Raw genomic sequence first — 23,434 nt, forward strand, 5'->3', positions numbered from 1 at the left:
TCTCTCCCTGGACTTGCAGTAGAGAACCCAGGGTGCCCATTGGCCCTCCACCTAGGGGTCTCTGATCCCAGCAAGCTACCGAGGGGTCCACCTCACTCCCTGGACTTGCAATAGAGGCCCCAGGGTGCCCCGTGACCCTCCACCTAGGGGCCTCTGACCCAAGCAAGCTACCCAGGGGTCCAGCTCTCTCCCTGGGCTTGCAATAGAGGCCCCAGGGTGCCCCCTTGCCCTCCACCCAGGGGCTACTGACCCCAGCAAGCTACCCAGGGCTCCACCTCTCTCCCTGGACTTGTAGTAAAGGCCCTAGGCTGCCCTCTGGCCCTCCACCTAGGGGCATCTGACCCCAGCAAGCTACCCAGGGCTCCACCTCTCTCCCTGGACATGCAGTAGAGGCCCCAGGTTGACCCTTGGCCCTCCACCTAGGGCCCTTTGACCCCAGCAAGCTACCCAGGGGTCCACCTCTCTCCCTGGACTTGCAGTATAGGCCACAGGGTGCCCCCTTGCCCTCCACCTAGGGGCCTCTGACTCCAGCAAGCTACCCAGGGCTCCACCTCTCTCCCTGGACTTGCAGTAGAGGCCCCAGGGTGCCCCCTTGCCATCCACTCAGGGGCTACTGGCCCCAGCAAGCTACCCAGGGCTCCACCTCTCTCCCTGGACTTGCAGTAGAGGCCCCAGGGTACCCCGTGGCCCTCCACCTAGGGGCCTCTGACCCCAGCAAGCTACCCAGGTGTCCAGCTGTCTCCCTGGACTTGCAATAGAAGCCCCAGGGTGCCCCCTGGCCCTCCACCTAGGGGCCTCCGAGTCCAGCAAGCAACCCAGGCGTCCACATCTCTCCCTGGACTTGCAGTAGAGGCCCCAGGGTACCCCGTGGCCCTCCACCTAGGGGCCTCTGAACCCAGCAAGTAACCCAGGGGTCCAGCTCCCTCCGTGGACTTGCAATAGAGGCCCCAGGGTGCCCCCTTGCCCTCCACTCATGGGCTACTGACCCTAGCAAGCTACCCAGGGCTCCACCTCTCTCCCTGGACTTGTAGTAGAGGCCCTAGGCTGCCCTCTGGCCCTCCACCTAGGGGCATTTGACCCCAGCAAGCTACCCAGGGCTCCACCTCTCTCCCTGGACTTGCAGTAGAGGCCCCAGGGTGCCCATTGGCCCTCCACCTAGGGGTCTCTGACCCCAGCAAGCTACCGAGGTTTCCACCTCTCTCCCTGGACTTGCAGTAGACGCCCCTGGGTGACCCCTGGCCCTCCACCTAGGAGCCTCTGACCCCAGCAAGCTACCCAGGGGTCCACCTCTCTCCCTGGACTTATAGTAGAGTTTCCAGGGTGCCCCCTGGCCCTCCACCTAGGGGCCTCTGAGTCCCTTAAGCTACCCAGGGGTCCACATCTCTCCCTGGACTTGCAGTAGAGGCCCCAGGGTACCCCCTGGCCCTCCAACTAGGGGCCTCTGACCCCAGCAAGCTACCCAGGGGTCCACCTCTCTCCTTGGACTTGCAGTATAGGCCCCAGGGTGCCCCCTGGCCCTCCACCTAGGGGCATCTGACACCAGCAAGCTACCCAGGGGTCCACCTCTCTCCCTGGACTTGCAGTATAGGACCCAGGGTGCCCCCTGGCCCTCCAACTAGGGGCATCTAACACCAGCAAGCTACCCAGGGGTCCACCTCTCTCCTTGGACTTGCAGTATAGGCCCCAGGGTGCCCTCTGGCCCTCCACCTAGGGGCATCTGACACCAGCAAGCTACCCAGGGGTCCAGCTCTCTCCCTGGACTTGCAGTATAGGCCCCAGTGTGCCCTCAGGCCCTCCACCTAGGGGCCTATGACCCCAGCAAGCTACCCAGGGGTCCACCTCTCTCCCTGGACTTGCAGTAGAGGCCCCAGGGTACCCCGTGGCCTTCCACCAAGGGACGTCTGACCCCAGCAAGCTACCCAGGGGCCTACCTATCTCCCTGGACTTGCAGTAGAGTCCCCAGGGTGCCCCATGGCCCTCCACCTTGGGCCCTCTGATCCCAGCAAGCTACCCAGGGCTCCAACTCTCTCCCTGGACTTGCAGTATAGGCCCCAGGGTGCCCCCTGGTCCTCCACCTAGGGGCCCCTGACCCCAGCAAGCTGCCCAGGGGTCCACCTCTCTCCCTGGACTTGCAATAGAGGCCCCAGGGTGCCCCCTGGCCCTCCACCTAGGGGCCTCTGAGTCCAGCAAGCTACCCAGGGGTCCACCTCTCTTCCTGGACTTGCAGTATAGGCCCCAGGGTGCCCCCTGGCCCTCCAACTAGGGGCCTCTGACCCCAGCAAAGCTACCCAGGGCTCCACCTCTCTCCTTGGACTTGCAGTATAGGCCCCAGGGTGCCCCCTGGCCCTCCAACCAGGGGCTACTGACCCCTGCAAGCTACCCAGGGCTCCACCTCTCTCCCTGGATTTGCAGTAGAGGCCCCAGGGTACCCCGTGGCCCTCCACCTAGGGGCCTCTGACCCCAGCAAGCTACCCAGGGGTCCACATCTCTCCCTGGACTTGCAGTAGAGAACCCAGGGTGCCCATTGGCCCTCCACCTAGAGGTCTCTGATCCCAGCAAGCTACCGAGGGGTCCACCTCTCTCCCTGGACTTGCAATAGAGGCCCCAGGGTGCCCCGTGACCCTCCACCTAGGGGCCCCTGACCCAAGCAAGCTGCCCAGAGGTCCACCTCTCTCCCTGGACTTGCAATAGAGGCCCCAGGGTGCCCCCTGGCCCTCCCCCTAGGGGCCTCTGACACCAGCAAGCTTCCCAGTGGTCCACCTCTCTCCCTAGACTTGCATTAGAGGCCCCAGGGTGACCCTTGGCCCTCCACCTAGGGACCTCTGACCCCAGCAAGCTACCCAGGGGCCTACCTATCTCCCTGGACTTGCAGTAGAGTCCCCAGGGTGCCCCATGGCCCTCCACCTTGGGCCCTCTGACCCCAGCAAGCTACCCAGGGCTCCAACTCTCTCCCTGGACTAGCAGTATAGGCCCCAGGGTGCCCCCTGGTCCTCCACCAGGGGTCCCTGACCCAAGCAAGCTGCCCAGAGGTCCACCTCTCTCCCTGGACTTTAATAGAGGCCCCAGGGTGCCCCCTGGCCCTCCCCCTAGGGGCCTCTGACACCAGCAAGCTTCCCAGTGGTCCACCTCTATCCCTAGACTTGCAGTAGAGGCCCCAGGGTGACCCTTGGCCCTCCACCTAGGGACCTCTGATCCCAGCAAGCTCCCCAGGGGCCTACCTATCTCCATGGACTTGCAGTAGAGTCCCCAGGGTGCCCCATGGCCCTCCACCTTGGGCCCTCTGACCCCAGCAAGCTACCCAGGGCTCCAACTCTCTCCCTGGACTTGCAGTATACGCCCCAGGGTGCCCCCTGGTCCTCCAACCAGGGGCCCCTGACCCAAGCAAGCTGCCCAGGGGTCCACCTCTCTCCCTGGACTTGCAATAGAGGCCCCAGGGTGCCCCTGGGCCCTCCACCTAGGGGCCTCTGACCCCAGAAAGCTACCCAGGGGTCTACCTCTCTCCGTAGACTTGCAGACTAGGCCCCAGGGTGACCCTAGACTTGCAGTAGAGGCCCCAGGGTGACCCTTGGCCCTCTACCTAGGGACCTCTGACCCCAGCAAGCTACCCAGGGGCCTACCTATCTCCCTGGACTTGCAGTAGAGTCCCCAGGGTGCCCCATGGCCCTCCACCTTGGGCCCTCTGACCCCAGCAAGCTACCCAGGGCTCCAACTCTCTCCCTGGACTTGCAGTATAGGCCCCAGGACACCCCGTGGCCCTCCACCCAGGGGCCTCTGAAACCAGCAAGCTACCCAGGGGTCCACATCTCTCCCTAGACTTGCAGACTAGGCCCCAGGGTGACCCTTGGCCCTCCATCTAGGGGCCTCTGACCCCAGCAAGCTGCCCAGGGGCCTGCCTATCTCCCTGGAATTGCAGTAGTGTCCCCAGGGTGCCCCATGGCCCTCCACGTAGGGCCCTCTGACCCCAGCAAGCTACCCAGGGGTCCAACTCTCTCCCTGGACTTGCAGTAGAGGCCCCAGGGCACCCCGTGGCCCTCCACCCAGGGGCCTCTGAACCCAGCAAGCTAACCAGGGGTCCACCTCTCTCCCTGGACTTATAGTAGAGGCCCTACGGTGCCCCCTGGCCCTCCCCTTAGGGGCTACTGACCCCAGAAAGCTTCCCAGTGATTCACATCTCTCCCTGGACTTGCAATAGAGGCCCTAGGCTGCCCTCTGGCCCTCCACCTCTTGGCCTCTGACCCCAGCAAGCTACCCAGGGCTTCACCTCTCTCCCTGGTCTTGCAGTAGAGGCCCCAGGGTGCCCATTGGCCCTCCACCTAGGGGCCTCTGACCCCAGCAATCTACCGAGGGGTCCACCTCTCTCCCTGGACTTGCAGTAGAGGCCACAGGGTGCCCCTTGGCCCTCCACCTAGGGGCCTCTGACCCCAGCAAGCTACCCAGGGGTCCACATCTCTCCCTGGACTTGCAGTAGACGCCCCTGGGTGCCCCCTGGTCCTCCACCTAGGGGCCCCTGACCCAAGCAAGCTGCCCAGGGGTCCACCTCTCTCCCTGGACTTGCAATAGAGGCCACAGGGTGCCCCTTGGCCCTCCACCTAGGGGCCTCTGACCCCAGAAAGCTACCCAGGGGTCCACCTCTCTCCCTAGACTTGCAGACTAGGCCCCAGGGTGACCCTTGGCCCTCCACCTAGGGGCCTCTGACCCCAGCAAGCTACCCAGGGGCCTACCTATCTCCCTGGACTTGCAGTAGAGTCCCCAGGGTGCCCAATGGCCCTCCACCTAGGGCCCTCTGACCCCAGCAAGCTACCCAGGGCTCCAACTCTCTCCCTGGACTAGCAGTATAGGCCCCAGGGTGCCCCCTGGTCCTCCACCAGGGGTCCCTGACCCAAGCAAGCTGCCCAGAGGTCCACCTCTCTCCCTGGACTTGTAATAGAGGCCCCAGGGTGCCCCCTGGCCCTCCCCCTAGGGGCCTCTGACACCAGCAAGCTTCCCAGTGGTCCACCTCTCTCCCTAAACTTGCAGTAGAGGCCACAGGGTGACCCTTGGCCCTCCACCTAGGGACCTCTGATCCCAGCAAGCTACCCAGGGGCCTACCTATCTCCATGGACTTGCAGTACAGTCCCCAGGGTGCCCCATGGCCCTCCACCTTGGAACCTCTGATTCCCAAAAAGCTACCCAGGGCTCCAACTCTCTCCCTGGACTTGCAGTATAGGCCCCAGGGTGCCCCTTGGTCCTCCACCTAGGGGCCCCTGACCCAAGCAAGCTGCCCAGGGGTCCACATCTCTCCCTGGACTTGCAATAGAGGCCCCAGGGTGCCCCTTGGCCCTCCACCTAGGGGCCTCTGACCCCAGAAAGCTACCCAGGGGTCCACCTCTCTCCCTAGACTTGCAGACTAGGCACCAGGGTGACCCTTGGCCCTCCACCTAGGGGCCTCTGACCCCAGCAAGCTGCCCAGGGGCCTGCCTATCTCCCTGGACTTGCAGTAGTGTCCCCAGGGTGCCCCATAGCCCTCCACGTAGGGCTCTCTGACCCCAGCAAGCTACCCAGGGGTCCAACTCTCTCCCTGGACTTGCAGTAGAGGCCCCAGGGTACCCCTGGCCCTCCACCCAGGGGACTCTGAACCCAGCAAGTTACCCAGGGGTCCACCTCTCTCCCTGGACTTATAGTAGAGGCCCTATGGTGACCCCTGGCCCTCTCCCTAGGGGCCTCTGACACCAGCAAACTTCCCTGTGATTCACCTCTCTCCCTGGACTTGCAGTAGAGGCCCCAGGGTACCCCGTGGCCCTCCACCTAGGGGCCTCTGACCCCAGCAAGCTACCCAGGGGTCCATATCTCTCCCTGGACTTGCAGTAGAGGCCCCAGGGTACCTCGTGGCCCTCCACCTAGGGGCCTTTGAACCCAGCAAGCTACCCAGGGGTCCAGCTCTCTCCCTGGACTTGCAATAGAGGCCCCAGGGTGCCCCCTTGCCCTCCACCCAGTGGCTACTGACCCCAGCAAGCTACCCAGGGGTCCACCTTTCTCCCTGGATTTATAGTAGAGGCCCTACGGTTTCCCCTGACCCTCCCCTTAGGGGCTACTGACCCCAGCAAGCTTCCCAGTGATTCACCTCTCTCCCTGGACTTGCAGCAGAGGCCCTAGGCTGCCCTCTGGCCCTCCACCTATTGGCCTCTGACCCCAGAAAGCTACCCAGGGCTTCACCTCTCTCCCTGGACTTGCAGTAGAGGCCCCAGGGTGCCCATTGGCCCTCCGCCTAGGGGCCTCTGACCCCAGCAAGCTACCCAGGGGTCCACATCTCTCCCTGGACTTGCAGTAGACGCCCCTGGGTGCCCCCTGGCCCTCCACCTAGGGGCCTCTGACCCCAGCAAGCGACCCAGGGGTCCACATCTCTCCCTGGATTTATAGTAGAGGCCCTACGGTGCCCCCTGGCCCTCCCCCTAGGGGCCTCTGACACCAACAAGCTTCCCAGTGATTCACTTCTCTCACTGGACTTGCAGTAGAGGCCTCAGGTTGACCCTTGGCCCTCCACCTAGGGCCGTCTGACCCCAGCAAGCTGCCCAGGGGCCTGCCTATCTCCTTGAACTTGCAGTAGAGTCCCCAGGGTGCCCCATGGCCCTCCACCTAGGGCCCTTTGACCCCGGCAAGCTACCCAGGGGTCCACATCTCTCCCTGGACTTGCAGTAGAGGCTCCAGGGTGCCCCCTTGACCTCCACCCAGGGGCTACTGACCCCAGCAAGCTACCCATGGCTCCAGCTCTCTCCCTGAACTTGCAGTAGAGGCCCCAAGGTACCCTGTGGCCCTCCACCTAGGGGCCCCTAGGGGTGCCCCCTGGTCCTCCACCTAGGGGCCCCTGACCCAAGCAAGCTGCCCAGGGGTCCACCTCTCTCCCTGGACTTGCAATAGAGGCCCCAGGGTGCCCCCTGGCCCTCCACCTAGGGGCCTCTGAGTCCAGCAAGCTACCCAGGGGTCCACCTCTCTTCCTGGACTTGCAGTATAGGCCCCAGGGTGCCCCCTGGCCCTCCAACTAGGGGCCTCTGACCCCAGCAAAGCTACCCAGGGGTCCACCTCTCTCCTTGGACTTGCAGTATAGGCCCCAGGGTGCCCCCTGGCTCTCCAACCAGGGGCTACTGACCCCAGCAAGCTACCCAGGGCTCCACCTCTCTCCCTGGATTTGCAGTAGAGGCCCCAGGGTACCCCGTGGCCCTCCACCTAGGGGCCTCTGACCCCAGCAAGCTACCCAGGGGTCCACCTCTCTCCCTGGACTTGCAATAGAGGCCCCAGGGTGCCCCGTGACCCTCCACCTAGGGGCCTCTGACCCCAGCAAGCTACCGAGGGGTCCACCTCTCTCCCTGGACTTGCAATAGAGGCCCCAGGGTGCCCCGTGACCCTCCACCTAGGGGCCTCTGACCCCAGCAAGCTACCCAGGGCTCCACCTCTCTCCCTGGACATGCAGTAGAGGCCCTAGGTTGACCCTTGGCCCTCCACCTAGGGCCCTTTGACCCCAGCAAGCTACCCAGGGGTCCACCTCTCTCCCTGGACTTGCAGTATAGGCCACAGGGTGCCCCCTTGCCCTCAACCTAGGGGCCTCTGACCCCAGCAAGCTACCCAGGGCTCCACCTCTCTCCCTGGACTTGCAGTAGAGGCCCCAGGGTGCCCCCTTGCCCTCCACTCAGTGGCCTCTGACCCCAGCAAGCTACCCAGGGGTCCACCTCTCTCCCTGGACTTGCAGTAGAGGCCCCAGGGTACCCCGTGGCCCTCCACCTAGGGGCCTCTGACCCCAGCAAGCTACCCAGGGGTCCAGCTGTCTCCCTGGACTTGCAATAGAGGCCCCAGGGTGCCCCCTGGCCCTCCACCTAGGGGCCTCTAAGTCCAGCAAGCAACCCAGGCGTCCACATCTCTCCCTGGACTTGCAGTAGAGGACCCAGGGTACCCCGTGGCCCTCCACCTAGGGGCCTCTGAACCCAGCAAGTTACCCAGGGGTCCAGCTCCCTCCGTGGACTTGCAATAGAGGCCCCAGGGTGCCCCCTTGCCCTCCACTAAGGGGCTACTGACCCCAGAAAGCTACCCAGGGCTCCACCTCTCTCCCTGGACTTGTAGTAGAGGCCCTAGGCTGCCCTCTGGCCCTCCACCTAGGGGTCTTTGACCCCAGCAAGCTACCCAGGGCTCCACCTCTCTCCCTGGACTTGCAGTAGAGGCCCCAGGGTGCCCATTGGCCCTCCACCTAGGGGTCTCTGACCCCAGCAAGCTACCGAGGGGTCCACCTCTCTCCCTGGACTTGCAGTAGACGCCCCTGGGTGACCCCTGGCCTTCCACCTAGGGGCCTCTGACCCCAGCAAGCTACCAAGGGGTCCACCTCTCTCTTGGACTTATAGTAGAGTTTCCAGGCTGCCCCCTGGCCCTCCACCTAGGGGCCTCTGAGTCCAGCAAGCTACCCAGGGGTCCACATCTCTCCCTGGACTTGCAGTAGAGGCCCCAGGGTACCCCCTGGCCCTCCAACTAGGGGCCTCTGACCCCAGCAAGCTACCCAGGCGTCCACCTCTCTCCTTGGACTTGCAGTATAGGCACCAGGGTGCCCCCTGGCCCTCCACCTAGGGGCATCTGACCCCAGCAAGCTACCCAGGGGTCCACCTCTCTCCCTGGACTTGCAGTATAGGACCCAGGGTGCCTCCTGGCCCTCCAACTAAGGGCATCTGACCCCAGCAAGCTACCCAGGGGTCCACCTCTCTCCCTGGACTTGCAGTATAGGACCCAGGGTGCCTCCTGGCCCTCCAACTAGGGGCATCTAACACCAGCAAGCTACCCAGGGGTCCACCTCTCTCCCTGGACTTGCAGTAGAGGCCCCAGGGTACCCCGTGGCCTTCCACCAAGGGACCTCTGACCCCAGCAAGCTACCCAGGGGCCTACCTATCTCCCTGGACTTGCAGTAGAGTCCCCAGGGTGCCCCATGGCCCTCCACCTTGGGCCCTCTGATCCCAGCAAGCTACCCAGGGCTCCAACTCTCTCCCTGGACTTGCAGTATAGGCCCCAGGGTACCCCCTGGCCCTCCAACTAGGGGCCTCTGACCCCAGAAAGCTACCCAGGGGTCCACCTCTCTCCTTGGACTTGCAGTATAGGCCCCAGGGTGCCCCCTGGCCCTCCACCTAGGGGCATCTGACCCCAGCAAGCTACCCAGGGGTCCACCTCTCTCCCTGGACTTGCAGTATAGGACCCAGGGTGCCCCCTGGCCCTCCAACTAGGGGCATCTAACACCAGCAAGCTACCCAGGGGTCCACCTCTCTCCCTGGACTTGCAGTATAGGCCCCAAGGTGCCCTCTGGCCCTCCACCTAGGGGCATCTGACCCCAGCAAGCTACCCAGGGGCCTACCTATCTCCCTGGACTTGCAGTAGAGTCCCCAGGGTGCCCCATGGCCCTCCACCTAGGACCCTCTGACCCCAGCAAGCTACCCAGGGCTCCAACTCTCTCCCTGGACTCGCAGTATAGGCCCCAGGGTTCCCCCTGGTCCTCCACCTAGGGGCCCCTGACCCAAGCAAGCTGCCCAGAGGTCCACCTCTCTCCCTGGACTTGCAATAGAGGTCCCAGGATGCCCCTTGGCCCTCCACCTAGGGGCCTCTGACCCCAAAAAGCTACCCAGGGGTCCACCTCTCTCCCTACACTTGCAGACTAGGCCCCAGGGTGACCCTTGGCCCTCCACCTAGGGGCCTCTGACCCCAGCAAGCTGCCCTGGGGCCTGCCTATCTCCCTGGACTTGCAGTAGTTTCCCCAGGATGCCCCATGGCCCTTCACCTAGGGGCCTCTGACCCCAGCAAGCTACCCAGGGGTCCACCTCTCTTCCTGGACTTGCAGTATAGGTCCCAGGGTGCCCCCTGGCCCTCCAACTAGGGGCTACTGACCCCAGCAAGCTACCCAGGGCTCCACCTCTCTCCCTGGACTTGTAGTAGAGGCCCTAGGCTGCCCTCTGGCCCTCCACCTGGGGCCTCTGACCCCAGCAAGCTACCCAGGGCTCCACCTCTCTCCCTGGACATGCAGTAGAGTCCCCAGGTTGACCCTTGGCCCTCCACCTAGGGCCCTTTGACCCCAGCAAGCTACCCAGGGGTCCACCTCTCTCCCTGGACTTGCAGTATAGGCCACAGGGTGCCCCCTTGCCCTCCACCTAGGGGCCTCTGACCCCAGCAAGCTACCCAGGGCTCCACCTCTCTCCCTGGACTTGCAGTAGAGGCCCCAGGGTGCCCCCTTGCCCTCCACCCAGGGGCTACTGGCCCCAGCAAGCTACCCAGGGCTCCACCTCTCTCCCTGGACTTGCAGTAGAGGCCCCTAGGGTACCCCGTGGCCTTCCACCTAGGGGCCTCTGACCCCAGCAAGCTACCCAGGGGTCCAGCTTTCTTCCTGGACTTGCAATAGAGGCCCCAGGGTGCCCCCTGGCCCTCCACCTAGGGGCCTCTGAGTCCAGCAAGCTACCCAGGGGTCCACATCTCTCCCTGGACTTGCAGTAGAGGCCCCAGGGTACCCCGTGGCCCTCCACCTAGGGGCCTCTGAACCCAGCAAGCTACTCAGGGGTCCAGCTCTCTCCGTGGACTTGCAATAGAGGCCCCAGGGTGCCCCTTGCCCTCCATCGGGGGCTACTGACCCCAGCAAGCTACCCAGGGCTCCACCTCTCTCCCTGGACTTGTAGTAGAGGCCCTAGGCTGCCCTCTGGCCCTCCACCTAGGGGCCTTTGACCCCAGCAAGCTACCCAGGGCTCCACCTCTCTCCCTGGACTTGCAGTAGAGGCCCCAGGGTGCCCATTGGCCCTCCACCTAGGGGTCTCTGACCCCAGCAAGCTACCGAGGGGTCCACCTCTCTCCCTGGACTTGCAGTAGACGCCCCTGGGTGACCCCTGGCCCTCCACCTAGGGGCCTCTGACCCCAGCAAGCTACCCAGGGGTCCACCTCTCTCCCTGGACTTATAGTAGAGTTTCCAGGGTGCCCCCTGGCCCTCCACCTAGGGGCCTCTGAGTCCAGCAAGCTACCCAGGGGTCCACATCTCTCCCTGGACTTGCAGTAGAGGCCCCAGGGTACCCCCTGGCCCTCCAACTAGGGGCCTCTGACCCCAGCAAGCTACCCAGGCGTCCACCTCTCTCCTTGGACTTGCAGTATAGGCACCAGGGTGCCCCCTGGCCCTCCACCTAGGGGCATCTGACCCCAGCAAGCTACCCAGGGGTCCACCTCTCTCCCTGGACTTATAGTAGAGTTTCCAGGGTGCCCCCTGGCCCTCCACCTAGGGGCCTCTGAGTCCAGCAAGCTACCCAGGGGTCCACATCTCTCCCTGGACTTGCAGTAGAGGCCCCAGGGTACCCCCTGGCCCTCCAACTAGGGGCCTCTGACCCCAGCAAGCTACCCAGGCGTCCACCTCTCTCCTTGGACTTGCAGTATAGGCACCAGGGTGCCCCCTGGCCCTCCACCTAGGGGCATCTGACCCCAGCAAGCTACCCAGGGGTCCACCTCTCTCCCTGGACTTGCAGTATAGGACCCAGGGTGCCTCCTGGCCCTCCAACTAGGGGCATCTAACACCAGCAAGCTACCCAGGGGTCCACCTCTCTCCCTGGACTTGCAGTAGAGGCCCCAGGGTACCCCGTGGCCTTCCACCAAGGGACCTCTGACCCCAGCAAGCTACCCAGGGGCCTACCTATCTCCCTGGACTTGCAGTAGAGTCCCCAGGGTGCCCCATGGCCCTCCACCTTGGGCCCTCTGATCCCAGCAAGCTACCCAGGGCTCCAACTCTCTCCCTGGACTTGCAGTATAGGCCCCAGGGTACCCCCTGGCCCTCCAACTAGGGGCCTCTGACCCCAGAAAGCTACCCAGGGGTCCACCTCTCTCCTTGGACTTGCAGTATAGGCCCCAGGGTGCCCCCTGGCCCTCCGCCTAGGGGCATCTGACCCCAGCAAGCTACCCAGGGGTCCACCTCTCTCCCTGGACTTGCAGTATAGGACCCAGGGTGCCCCCTGGCCCTCCAACTAGGGGCATCTAACACCAGCAAGCTACCCAGGGGTCCACCTCTCTCCCTGGACTTGCAGTATAGGCCTCAAGGTGCCCTCTGGCCCTCCACCTAGGGGCATCTGACCCCAGCAAGCTACCCAGGGGCCTACCTATCTCCCTGGACTTGCAGTAGAGTCCCCAGGGTGCCCCATGGCCCTCCACCTAGGACCCTCTGACCCCAGCAAGCTACCCAGGGCTCCAACTCTCTCCCTGGACTCGCAGTATAGGCCCCAGGGTGCCCCCTGGTCCTCCACCTAGGGGCCCCTGACCCAAGCAAGCTGCCCAGAGGTCCACCTCTCTCCCTGGACTTGCAATAGAGGTCCCAGGATGCCCCTTGGCCCTCCACCTAGGGGCCTCTGACCCCAAAAAGCTACCCAGGGGTCCACCTCTCTCCCTACACTTGCAGACTAGGCCCCAGGGTGACCCTTGGCCCTCCACCTAGGGGCCTCTGACCCCAGCAAGCTGCCCTGGGGCCTGCCTATCTCCCTGGACTTGCAGTAGTTTCCCCAGGATGCCCCATGGCCCTTCACCTAGGGGCCTCTGACCCCAGCAAGCTACCCAGGGGTCCACCTCTCTTCCTGGACTTGCAGTATAGGTCCCAGGGTGCCCCCTGGCCCTCCAACTAGGGGCTACTGACCCCAGCAAGCTACCCAGGGCTCCACCTCTCTCCCTGGACTTGTAGTAGAGGCCCTAGGCTGCCCTCTGGCCCTCCACCTGGGGCCTCTGACCCCAGCAAGCTACCCAGGGCTCCACCTCTCTCCCTGGACATGCAGTAGAGTCCCCAGGTTGACCCTTGGCCCTCCACCTAGGGCCCTTTGACCCCAGCAAGCTACCCAGGGGTCCACCTCTCTCCCTGGACTTGCAGTATAGGCCACAGGGTGCCCCCTTGCCCTCCACCTAGGGGCCTCTGACCCCAGCAAGCTACCCAGGGCTCCACCTCTCTCCCTGGACTTGCAGTAGAGGCCCCAGGGTGCCCCCTTGCCCTCCACCCAGGGGCTACTGGCCCCAGCAAGCTACCCAGGGCTCCACCTCTCTCCCTGGACTTGCAGTAGAGGCCCCTAGGGTACCCCGTGGCCTTCCACCTAGGGGCCTCTGACCCCAGCAAGCTACCCAGGGGTCCAGCTTTCTTCCTGGACTTGCAATAGAGGCCCCAGGGTGCCCCCTGGCCCTCCACCTAGGGGCCTCTGAGTCCAGCAAGCTACCCAGGGGTCCACATCTCTCCCTGGACTTGCAGTAGAGGCCCCAGGGTACCCCGTGGCCCTCCACCTAGGGGCCTCTGAACCCAGCAAGCTACTCAGGGGTCCAGCTCTCTCCGTGGACTTGCAATAGAGGCCCCAGGGTGCCCCTTGCCCTCCATCGGGGGCTACTGACCCCAGCAAGCTACCCAGGGCTCCACCTCTCTCCCTGGACTTGTAGTAGAGGCCCTAGGCTGCCCTCTGGCCCTCCACCTAGGGGCCTTTGACCCCAGCAAGCTACCCAGGGCTCCACCTCTCTCCCTGGACTTGCAGTAGAGGCCCCAGGGTGCCCATTGGCCCTCCACCTAGGGGTCTCTGACCCCAGCAAGCTACCGAGGGGTCCACCTCTCTCCCTGGACTTGCAGTAGACGCCCCTGGGTGACCCCTGGCCCTCCACCTAGGGGCCTCTGACCCCAGCAAGCTACCCAGGGGTCCACCTCTCTCCCTGGACTTATAGTAGAGTTTCCAGGGTGCCCCCTGGCCCTCCACCTAGGGGCCTCTGAGTCCAGCAAGCTACCCAGGGGTCCACATCTCTCCCTGGACTTGCAGTAGAGGCCCCAGGGTACCCCCTGGCCCTCCAACTAGGGGCCTCTGACCCCAGCAAGCTACCCAGGCGTCCACCTCTCTCCTTGGACTTGCAGTATAGGCACCAGGGTGCCCCCTGGCCCTCCACCTAGGGGCATCTGACCCCAGCAAGCTACCCAGGGGTCCACCTCTCTCCCTGGACTTGCAGTATAGGACCCAGGGTGCCTCCTGGCCCTCCAACTAGGGGCATCTAACACCAGCAAGCTACCCAGGGGTCCACCTCTCTCCCTGGACTTGCAGTATAGGCCCCAGGGTGCCCTCTGGCCCTCCACTTAGTTGCATCTGACACCAGCAAGCTACCCAGGGGTCCACCTCTCTCCCTGGACTTGCAGTATAGGCCCCAGTGTGCCCTCTGGCCCTCCACCTAGGGGCCTCTGACCCCAGCAAGCTACCCAGGGGTCCACATCTCTCCCTGGACTTGCAGCAGAGGCCCCAGGGTACCCCGTGGCCCTCCACCAAGGGACCTCTGACCCCAGCAAGCTACCCAGGGGCCTACCTATCTCCCTGGACTTGCAGTAGAGTCCCCAAGGTGCCCCATGGCCCTCCACCTTGGGCCCTCTGACCCCAGCAAGCTGCCCAGGAGTCCACCTCTCTCCCTGGACTTGCAATAGAGGCCCCAGGGTGCCCCCTGGCCCTCCACCTAGGGGCCTCTGACCACAGAAAGCTACCCAGGTGTCCACGTTTCTCCCTGGATTTATAGTAGAGGCCCTACGGTTTCCCCTGGCCCTCCCCTTAGGGGCTACTGACCCCAGCAAGCTTCCCAGTGATTCACCTCTCTCCCTGGACTTGCAGCAGAGGCCCTAGGCTGCCCTCTGGCCCTCCACCTATTGGCCTCTGACCCCAGAAAGCTACCCAGGGCTTCACCTCTCTCCCTGGACTTGCAGTAGAGGCCCCAGGGTGCCCATTGGCCCTCCGCCTAGGGGCCTCTGACCCCAGCAAGCTACCCAGGGGTCCACATCTCTCCCTGGACTTGCAGTAGACGCCCCTGGGTGCCCCCTGGCCCTCCACCTAGGGGCCTCTGACCCCAGCAAGCGACCCAGGGGTCCACATCTCTCCCTGGATTTATAGTAGAGGCCCTACGGTGCCCCCTGGCCCTCCCCCTAGGGGCCTCTGACACCAACAAGCTTCCCAGTGATTCACTTCTCTCACTGGACTTGCAGTAGAGGCCTCAGGTTGACCCTTGGCCCTCCACCTAGGGCCGTCTGACCCCAGCAAGCTGCCCAGGGGCCTGCCTATCACCTTGAACTTGCAGTAGAGTCCCCAGGGTGCCCCATGGCCCTCCACCTAGGGCCCTTTGACCCCGGCAAGCTACCCAGGGGTTCACATCTCTCCCTGGACTTGCAGTAGAGGCCCCAGGGTGCCCCCTTGCCCTCCACCCAGGGGCTACTGACCCCAGCAAGCTACCCATGGCTCCAGCTCTCTCCCTGAACTTGCAGTAGAGGCCCCAAGGTACCCTGTGGCCCTCCACCTAGTGGCCTCTGACCCCAGCAAGCTACCCAGGGGTCCACATCTCTCCCTGGACTTGCAGTAGAGGCCCCTGGGAACCCCGTGGCCCTCCACCTAGGGGCCTCTGAACCCAGCAAGCTACCCAGGGGTCCAGCTCTCTCCCTGGAATTGCAATAGAGGCCCCAGGGTGCCCCCTTGCCCTCCACCCAGGGGCTACTGACCCCAGCAAGCTACCCAGGGCTCCACCTCTCTCCCTGGACTTGCAGTAGAGGCCGCAGGGTGCCCATTGGCCCTCCACCTAGGGGTCTCTGACCCCAGCAAGCTACCCAGGGGTCCACCTCTCTCCCTGGACTTGCAGTAGAGGCCCCAGGGTACCCCGTGGCCCTCCACCTAGGGGCCTCTGAACCCAGCAAGCTACTCAGGGGTCCAGCTCCCTCCGTGGACTTGCAATAGAGGCCCCAGGGTGCCCCTTGCTCTCCATTAGGGGCTACTGACCCCAGCAAGCTACCCAGGGCTCCACCTCTCTCCCTGGACTTGTAGTAGAGGCCCTAGGCTGCCCTCTGGCCCTCCACCTAGGGGCCTTTGACCCCAGCAAGCTACCCAGGGCTCCACCTCTCTCCCTGGACTTGCAGTAGAGGCCCCAGGGTGCCCATTGGCCCTCCACCTAGGGGTCTCTGACCCCAGCAAGCTACCCAGGGGTCCACCTCTCTCCCTGGACTTATAGTAAAGTTTCCAGGGTGCCCCCTGGCCCTCCACCTAGGGGCCTCTGAGTCCAGCAAGCTACCCAGGGGTCCACATCTCTCCCTGGACTTGCAGTAGAGGCCCCAGGGTACCCCCTGGCCCTCCAACTAGGGGCCTCTGACCCGAGCAAGCTACCCAGGCGTCCACCTCTCTCCTTGGACTTGCAGTATAGGCACCAGGGTGCCCCCTGGCCCTCCACCTAGGGGCATCTGACCCCAGCAAGCTACCCAGGGGTCCACCTCTCTCCCTGGACTTGCAGTATAGGACCCAGGGTGCCTCCTGGCCCTCCAACTAGGGGCATCTAACACCAGCAAGCTACCCAGGGGTCCACCTCTCTCCCTGGACTTGCAGTATAGGCCCCAGGGTGCCCTCTGGCCCTCCACTTAGTTGCATTTGACACCATCAAGCTACCCAGGGGTCCACCTCTCTCCCTGGACTTGCAGTATAGGCCCCAGTGTGCCCTCTGGCCCTCCATCTAGGGGCCTCTGACCCCAGCAAGCTACCCAGGGGTCCACATCTCTCCCTGGACTTGCAGCAGAGGCCCCAGGGTACCCCGTGGCCCTCCACCAAGGGACATCTGACCCCAGCAAGCTACCCAGGGGCCTACCTATCTCCCTGGACTTGCAGTAGAGTCCCCAAGGTGCCCCATGGCCCTCCACCTTGGGTCCTCTGACCCCAGCAAGCTACCCAGGGCTCCAACTCTCTCCCTGGACTTGCAGTATAGGCTTCAGGGTGACCCCTGGTCCTCCACCTAAGGGCCCCTGGCCCAAGCAAGCTGCCCAGGAGTCCACCTCTCTCCCTGGACTTGCAATAGAGGCCCCAGGGTGCCCCTTGGCCCTCCACCTAGGGGCCTCTGACCCCAGAAAGCTACCCAGGGGTCCACCTTTCTCCCTGGACTTATAGTAGAGGCCCTACGGTGCCCCCTGGCCCTCCCCTTAGGGGCTACTGACCCCAGCAAGCTTCCCAGTGATTCACCCCACTCCCTGGACTTGCAGCAGAGGCCCTAGGCTGCCCTCTGGCCCTTCACCTATTGGCCTCTGACCCCAGAAAGCTACCCAGGGCTTCACCTCTCTCCCTGGACTTGCAGTAGAGGCCCCAGGGTGCCCATTGGCCCTCCGCCTAGGGGCCTCTGACCCCAGCAAGCTACCCAGGGGTCCACATCTCTCCCTGGACTTGCAGTAGACGCCCCTGGGTGCCCTCTGGTCCTCCACCTAGGGGCCCCTGACCCAAGCAAGCTGCCCAGGGGTCCACCTCTCTCCCTGGACTTGCAATAGAGGCCCCAGGGTGCCCCCTGGCCCTCCACCTAGGGGCCTCTGAGTCCAGCAAGCTACCCAGGGGTCCACCTCTCTTCCTGGACTTGCAGTATAGGCCCCAGGGTGCCCCCTGGCCCTCCAACTAGGGGCCTCTGACCCCAGCAAAGCTACCCAGGGGTCCACCTCTCTCCTTGGACTTGCAGTATAGGCCCCAGGGTGCCCCCTGGCCCTCCAACCAGGGGCTACTGACCCCAGCAAGCTACCCAGGGCTCCACCTCTCTCCCTGGATTTGCAGTAGAGGCCCCAGGGTACCCCGTGGCCCTCCACCTAGGGGCCTCTGACCCCAGCAAGCTACCCAGGGGTCCACATCTCTCCCTGGACTTGCAGTAGAGAACCCAGGGTGCCCTTTGGCCCTCCACCTAGGGGTCTCTGATCCCAGCAAGCTACCGAGGGGTCCACCTCTCTCCCTGGACTTGCAGTAGAGGCCCCAGGGTGCCCATTGGCCCTCCACCTAGGGGTCTCTGACACCAGCAAGCTACCGAGGGGTCCACCTCTCTCCCTGGACTTGCAGTAGACGCCCCTGGGTGACCCCTGGCCCTCCACCTAGGAGCCTCTGACCCCAGCAAGCTACCCAGGGGTCCACCTCTCTCCCTGGACTTATAGTAGAGTTTCCAGGGTGCCCCCTGGCCCTCCACCTAGGGGCCTCTGAGTCCCTTAAGCTACCCAGGGGTCCACATCTCTCCCTGGACTTGCAGTAGAGGCCCCAGGGTACCCCCTGGCCCTCCAACTAGGGGCCTCTGACCCCAGCAAGCTACCCAGGGGTCCACCTCTCTCCTTGGACTTGCAGTAGAGGCCCCAGGGTGCCCCCTGGCCCTCCACCTAGGGGCATCTGACCCCAGCAAGCTACCCAGGGGTCCACCTCTCTCCCTGGACTTGCAGTATAGGACCCAGGGTGCCCCCTGGCCCTCCAACTAGGGGCATCTAACACCAGCAAGCTACCCAGGGGTCCACCTCTCTCCATCTCCATGGACTTGCAGTATAGGCCCCAGGGTGCCCTCTGGCCCTCCACCTAGGGGCATCTGACACCAGCAAGCTACCCAGGGGTCCAGCTCTCTCCCTGGACTTGCAGTATAGGCCCCAGTGTGCCCTCTGGCCCTCCACCTAGGGGCCTATGACCCCAGCAAGCTACCCAGGGGTCCACCTCTCTCCCTGGACTTGCAGTAGAGGCCCCAGGGTACCCCGTGGCCTTCCACCAAGGGACCTCTGACCCCAGCAAGCTACCCAGGGGCCTACCTATCTCCCTGGACTTGCAATAGAGGCCCCAGGGTGCCCCTTGGCCCTCCGCCTAGGGGCCTCTGACCCCAGAAAGCTACCCAGGGGTCCACCTCTCTCCCTACACTTGCAGTATAGGCCCCAGGGTGCCCCCTGGCCCTCCAACTAGGGGCCTCAGACCCCAGCAAAGCTACTCAGGGGTCCACCTCTCTCCTTGGACTTGCAGTATAGGCCCCAGGGTGCCCCCTGGCCCTCCAACCAGGGGCTACTGACCCCAGCAAGCTACCCAGGGCTCCACCTCTCTCCCTGGATTTGCAGTAGAGGCCCCAGGGTACCCTGTGGCCCTCCACCTAGGGGCCTCTGACCCCAGCAAGCTACCCAGGGGTCCACATCTCTCCCTGGACTTGCAGTAGAGAACCCAGGGTGCCCATTGGCCCTCCACCTAGGGGTCTCTGATCCCAGCAAGCTACCGAGGGGTCCACCTCTCTCCCTGGACTTGCAATAGAGGCCCCAGGGTGCCCCGTGACCCTCCACCTAGGGGCCTCTGACCCCAGCAAGCTACCCAGGGCTCCACCTCTCTCCCTGGACATGCAGTAGAGGCCCCAGGTTGACCCTTGGCCCTCCACCTAGGGCCCTTTGACCCCAGCAAGCTACCCAGGGGTCCACCTCTCTCCCTGGACTTGCAGTATAGGCCACAGGGTGCCCCCTTGCCCTCCACCTAGGGGCCTCTGACCCCAGCAAGCTACCCAGGGCTCCACCTCTCTTCCTGGACTTGCAGTAGAGGCCCCAGGGTGCCCCCTTGCCCTCCACTCAGGGGCTACTGGCCCCAGCAAGCTACCCAGGGCTCCACCTCTCTCCCTGGACTTGCAGTAGAGGCCCCAGGGTACCCCGTGGCCCTCCTTCTAGGGGCCTCTGACCCCAGCAAGCTACCCAGGGGTCCAGCTGTCTCCCTGGACTTGCAATAGAGCCCCCAGGGTGCCCCCTGGCCCTCCACCTAGGGGCCTCTAAGTCCAGCAAGCAACCCAGGCGTCCACATCTCTCCCTGGACTTGCAGTAGAGGACCCAGGGTACCCCGTGGCCCTCCACCTAGGGGCCTCTGAACCCAGCAAGTTACCCAGGGGTCCAGCTCCCTCCGTGGACTTGCAATAGAGGCCCCAGGGTGCCCCCTTGCCCTCCACTAAGGGGCTACTGACCCCAGAAAGCTACCCAGGGCTCCACCTCTCTCCCTGGACTTGTAGTAGAGGCCCTAGGCTGCCCTCTGGCCCTCCACCTAGGGGCCTTTGACCCCAGCAAGCTACCCAGGGCTCCACCTCTCTCCCTGGACTTGCAGTAGAGGCCCCAGGGTGCCCATTGGCCCTCCACCTAGGGGTCTCTGACCCCAGCAAGCTACCGAGGGGTCCAACTCTCTCCCTGGACTTGCAGTAGACGCCCCTGGGTGACCCCTGGCCCTCCACCTAGGGGCCTCTGACCCCAGCAAGCTACCAAGGGGTCCACCTCTCTCCCTGGACTTATAGTAGAGTTTCCAGGCTGCCCCCTGGCCCTCCACCTAGGGGCCTCTGAGTCCAGCAAGCTACCCAGGGGTCCACATCTCTCCCTGGACTTGCAGTAGAGGCCCCAGGGTACCCCCTGGCCCTCCAACTAGGGGCCTCTAAGTCCAGCAAGCTACCCAGGGGTCCACATCTCTCCCTGGACTTTCAGTAGAGGCCCCTGGGAACCCCGTGGCCCTCCACCTAGGGGCCTCTGATCCCAGCAAGCTACCCAGGGGTCCAGCTCTCTCCCTGGAATTGCAATAGAGGCCCCAGGGTGCCCCCTTGCCCTCCACCCAGGGGCTACTGACCCCAGCAAGCTACCCAGGGCTCCACCTCTCTCCCTAGACTTTAAGTAGAGGCCCTAGGCTGCCCTCTGGCCCCCCACTTAGGGGCCTCTGACCCCAGCAAGCTACCCAGGGCTCCACCTCTCTCCCTGGACTTGCAGTAGAGGCCGCAGGGTGCCCATTGGCCCTCCACCTAGGGGTCTCTGACCCCAGCAAGCTACCCAGGGGTCCACCTCTCTCCCTGGACTTTTAGTAGAGGCCCCAGGGTGCCCCCTGGCCCTCCACCTAGGGGCCTCTGACCCCAGCAAGCTACCCAGGGGTCCACATCTCTCCCTGGACTTGCAGTAGAGGCCCCAGGGTACCCCGTGGCCCTCCACCTAGGGGCCTCTGACCCCAGCAAGCTACTCAGGGGTCCAGCTCCCTCCGTGGACTTGCAATAGAGGCCCCAGGGTGCCCCTTGCCCTCCATTAGGGGCTACTGACCCCAGCAAGCTACCCAGGGCTCCACCTCTCTCCCTGGACTTGTAGTAGAGGCCCTAGGCTGCCCTCTGGCCCTCCACCTAGGGGCCTCTGACCCCAGCAAGCTACCCAGGGGTCCACCTCTCTCCCTGGACTTTTAGAAGAGGCCCCAGGGTGCCCCCTGGCCCTCCACCTAGGGGCCTCTGACCCCAGCAAACTACCCAGGGGTCCACCTCTCTTCCTGGACTTGCAGTAGAGGCCCTACGGTGCCCCCTGGCCCTCCCCCTAGGGGCCTCTGACACCAGCAAGCTTCCCAGTGGTCCACCTCTCTCCCTAGACTTGCAGTAGATGCCCCAGGGTGACCCTTGGCCCTCCACCTAGGGGCCTCTGACCCCAGCAAGCTACCCAGGGTCCACCTATCTCCCTGGACTTGCAGTAGAGTCCCCAGGGTGCCCCATGGCCCTCCACTTAGGGCCCCTCTGACCCCAGCAAGCTACCCAGGGCTCCAACTCTCTCCCTGGACTAGCAGTATAGGCCCCACGGTGCCCCCTGGTCCTCCACCTAGGGGCCCCTGACACAAGCAAGCTGCCCAGAGGTTCACCTCTCTCCCTGGACTTGCAATAGAGGCCCCAGGGTGCCCCCTGGCCCTCCCCCTAGGGGCCTCTGACACCAGCAAGCTTCCCAGTGGTCCACCTCTCTCCCTAGACTTGCAGTAGAGGCCCCAGGGTGACCCTTGGCCCTCCACCTAGGGACCTCTGACCCCAGCAAGCTACCCAGGGGCCTACCTATCTCCCTGGACTTGCAGTAGAGCCCCCAGGGTGCCCCATGGCCCTCCACCTTGGGCCCTCTGACCCCAGCAAGCTACCCAGGGCTCCAACTCTCTCCCTGGACTTGCAGTATAGGCCCCAGGGTGCCCCCTGGTCCTCCACCTAGGGGCCCCTGACCCAAGCAAGCTGCCCAGGGGTCCACCTCTCTCCCTGGACTTGCAATAAAAGCACCTGGGTGCCCCTTGGCCCTCCACCTAGGGGCCTCTGACCCCAGAAAGCTACCCAGGGGTCCACCTCTCTCCCTAGACTTGCAGTATAGGCCACAGGGTGCCCCCTTGCCCTCCACCTAGGGGCCTCTGACCCCAGCAAGCTACCCAGGGCTCCACCTCTCTCCCTGGACTTGCAGTAGAGGCCCCAGGGTGCCCCCTTGCCCTCCACTCAGGGGCTACTGGCCCCAGCAAGCTACCCAGGGCTCCACCTCTCTCCCTGGACTTGCAGTAGAGGCCCCAGGGTACCCCGTGGCCCTCCTTCTAGGGGCCTCTGACCCCAGCAAGCTACCCAGGGGTCCAGCTGTCTCCCTGGACTTGCAATAGAGGCCCCAGGGTGCCCCCTGGCCCTCCACCTAGGGGCCTCTAAGTCCAGCAAGCAACCCAGGCGTCCACATCTCTCCCTGGACTTGCAGTAGAGGACCCAGGGTACCACGTGGCCCTCCACCTAGGGACCTCTGAACCCAGCAAGTTACCCAGGGGTCCAGCTCCCTCCGTGGACTTGCAATAGAGGCCCCAGAGTGCCCCCTTGCCCTCCACTAAGGGGCTACTGACCCCAGAAAGCTACCCAGGGCTCCACCTCTCTCCCTGGACTTGTAGTAGAGGCCCTAGGCTGCCCTCTGGCCCTCCACCTAGGGGCCTTTGACCCCAGCAAGCTACCCAGGGCTCCACCTCTCTCCCTGGACTTGCAGTAGAGGCCCCAGGGTGCCCATTGGCCCTCCACCTAGGGGTCTCTGACCCCAGCAAGCTACCGAGGGGTCCAACTCTCTCCCTGGACTTGCAGTAGACGCCCCTGGGTGACCCCTGGCCCTCCACCTAGGGGCCTCTGACCCCAGCAAGCTACCAAGGGGTCCACCTCTCTCCCTGGACTTATAGTAGAGTTTCCAGGCTGCCCCCTGGCCCTCCACCTAGGGGCCTCTGAGTCCAGCAAGCTACCCAGGGGTCCACATCTCTCCCTGGACTTGCAGTAGAGGCCCCAGGGTACCCCCTGGCCCTCCAACTAGGGGCCTCTAAGTCCAGCAAGCTACCCAGGGGTCCACATCTCTCCCTGGACTTTCAGTAGAGGCCCCTGGGAACCCCGTGGCCCTCCACCTAGGGGCCTCTGATCCCAGCAAGCTACCCAGTGGTCCAGCTCTCTCCCTGGAATTGCAATAGAGGCCCCAGGGTGCCCCCTTGCCCTCCACCCAGGGGCTACTGACCCCAGCAAGCTACCCAGGGCTCCACCTCTCTCCCTAGACTTTAAGTAGAGGCCCTAGGCTGCCCTCTGGCCCCCCACTTAGGGGCCTCTGACCCCAGCAAGCTACCCAGGGCTCCACCTCTCTCCCTGGACTTGCAGTAGAGGCCGCAGGGTGCCCATTGGCCCTCCACCTAGGGGTCTCTGACCCCAGCAAGCTACCCAGGGGTCCACCTCTCTCCCTGGACTTTTAGTAGAGGCCCCAGGGTGCCCCCTGGCCCTCCACCTAGGGGCCTCTGACCCCAGCAAGCTACCCAGGGGTCCACATCTCTCCCTGGACTTGCAGTAGAGGCCCCAGGGTACCCCGTGGCCCTCCACCTAGGGGCCTCTGACACCAGCAAGCTACTCAGGGGTCCAGCTC

This window comes from Danio rerio, chromosome 16 (genome assembly GCF_052040795.2).
Source record: "Danio rerio strain M-AB ecotype USA chromosome 16, GRCz13ab, whole genome shotgun sequence".
Lineage (NCBI taxonomy): Eukaryota > Metazoa > Chordata > Actinopteri > Cypriniformes > Danionidae > Danio > Danio rerio.